This window comes from Propithecus coquereli, unplaced genomic scaffold, assembly GCF_000956105.1.
Source record: "Propithecus coquereli isolate 6110/MARCELLA unplaced genomic scaffold, Pcoq_1.0 Scaffold73, whole genome shotgun sequence".
In the NCBI taxonomy this organism is placed as follows: domain Eukaryota; kingdom Metazoa; phylum Chordata; class Mammalia; order Primates; family Indriidae; genus Propithecus; species Propithecus coquereli.
The window spans coordinates 7,932,648-7,935,269 of NW_012153396.1; the positions used below are offsets into that span (position 1 = coordinate 7,932,648).

A 2,622-nucleotide genomic window follows, 5' to 3' on the forward strand; every position below is an offset into this window, starting at 1 on the left:
GAGCTCAGATGAGTTGCTCAGAGGGCTGGAGAAACCACATCCCAGGCATCTCACCTGCCTTCCAAGAGCTTATGATTTTTCTGAGATGACAAAATCTCCTACTACGTTTAAAGAAGTGATCAATACAGGTTATGACTAGTTTCCACAAGGAATTGTAGAAATACAGTGTGTGATTAGATTTCCTCTTCTATAATTTTATGCCACCAAATGAGTTATTAAATGAGCACAAAATCATCTGTAAACTAAATTAATCCATAAAAATGCAGAGCACAATGACTGGCACATAATAATCAAACTATAAATGATAGCTTTTGTTTTTCATTTTCTAACTTTTTATTTCTTGATTATTTTTGGTATTCTTTGCCCAACACTTACTAAAATACATAACATGAACCCTTAAAGAAAATCTCAATCGCTGACAATTATTTCAATTTAAGTTACTTAGAAGAGAAAATACTCACGAAGCTATTACAACATTTTTTAATGTAGCCAGATTTAGTCTATACTTTAGATGTTATGTGCTGATAGTTTTATGTGGAACTTGGATCAGAGCGTTAATGGTAAGAGCTGGAGTATGAGAGTTAAAGATTCTATACTCTGCTTCTATAATTGTGCCAGAATTCCATCACTGAATGGATTATTATGCTTAAGAAACCTAACGGATCATATAATAAAAATGAATGTTCATTGGCTGCATACAGTGTGGTCTAAGCTATTCACAAGCAGAATCCTAGGAGATGGACACTGGTACATACCACATATTACAAATAAGGAGGACTCGAAAGTGTAATCAACCTATTTAGGGCCAAAGAACTTGGAAGGTGCAGAGTCCACACAGGTTGCCACACCAGAGCTCGCATTCTTAACCCCATATTGCAGTGCCTCCATCAAAAGCCACAAGGAACACTTCACGGGTGGAAAAGAAGATGTATTTAGAAAATCTAGTTGAGCATTGCTTGTGAGGCGAACGTGATAACCACTATCCCTCCCATACCTGAGAATTTCTTAATAAAAGATATATGAACTGAAACTGTTTGATGTTCTACATTGCGTGGACCAAAGCCTGGCTTTTCTTCACACCTACTAAAAGGACAGAGGGCCTGCCAGGGGGAATCAATTTAAAGAAATGTATGGGCAGAAACTGTCACAGGGATCTAAGAAGAAAAGAAGGTATATCTTTTATCTGGTCCATTCTGGCTTCTGGGAAGACAAAAAATATGGCACAGCAGTTGGGATCAATCTGTTAATGACTTGATAATGCCTCATGAAGATTACCAAGTTATCTTAGCCTAATAGAAAAAGCAAGTTTTTGAAGCCAAACAGGACTGCAGTCAGGCACTCACTAGCTCCGTCACCAGTCAGTGCCCTGGTTTCTACAATAAATCAATCTTTCAGTACTCAAGACTTGTCATGTAAAATTCACATTCCAATTTTTACCTGATAGGTTTGCAATATAATTGTGAAAAGCCTAACCCTTAATCTTTCTTCTTTTTCGGCCTCCTCCCCACTCCCTGTCCACTCCAGCCTTGCTATTCCCTTTACTTGCAAAGCTCTTTCCCCAGATACCCCAACAGATGGCCCCTTCATTTCTTTCTCAGCACCACTCATGTTGTATGCAACAGCAACCTCTCTGTCTCCCCCAGCACACCCTGTCCTCCTTAGGCGCTTTCATTTTCTCTTTATAATATTTATCCCCATCTGATATATTTTTACTGATGTGTTGTCTGTCTTTCCCCACCAGAATGTACACCCCATTTGAGCAGGGAGGATGTCTGATTTGTGCACCACTGTCTTCCTAGCACTCAGAACGGTGCCCTGGGCATAGCAGGCACTCAACAATTTGTTTTTGACTGACATGTTGCCTTGGTGGATCCTTGCTTTTCTTGTGTGGCCCACTGACTTTCCATGAAATCAAAATCAAGAATCTGACATAATCTGGCAAGGACGTTTGGCTGCTTTAACTAACCCTGCTATTAAAAGATACAATTGGCTATATGGGAAGAAGAGGGACTAGGGTAGTGGGCATGTTCTATGCCCTCTACTATTTTTTAATTAATAATCTTTATTTCTTCGAGCAGTTTTAGGCTTATAGAAAGCGAGTGGAAAGTATATAGTTCTCATATACCCTGTCCCCAGTCCCCACACATGCATAGACTCCTCCATTACCAACATCCTCCACCAGAGTGTTACATTTGTTACAATCAAAGAACCTACAATGATACATAATCATAAACCTACACAGATGATATCAGGGTTTGTTCTTGGTGTTATACAGTCCATGGGTTTTGCCAAATGTATAAAGACATGTATCTGGCATCTTGGTATCTTAAAGAATACTTTTACTGCATTAGAAATCTTCTCTGGTATTTCTATTCATGACTGCCATTTCCTTAACCCATAATAACTACCGATCTATTTACTGTTTCCATAGATTCGCCCTTTTGATAATGTCATATGCAGGTATACCTCATTTTATTGTACTTCACAAATATTGCATTTTTTCTTTTTCTTTTTTTAATTTTTAATTTCCTGAAATTAAAAAAAAAAAAAACTTTGTGGCAACCCTGCATCATGCAAATCTGTCAGCTCCATTTTTCTAATAGCATGTGCTCACTTCATGTC

At 38.3% G+C, this 2,622-nt stretch overlaps 1 protein-coding gene across 4 annotated transcripts in view; it reads right to left on the reverse strand.

Annotated features, from left to right (window-relative positions):
* Positions 1 to 2,622, reverse strand: part of SORCS1 (sortilin-related VPS10 domain containing receptor 1) — a 581,564-nt gene that overhangs the window by 299,137 nt on the left and 279,805 nt on the right. The window lies entirely within an intron of this gene.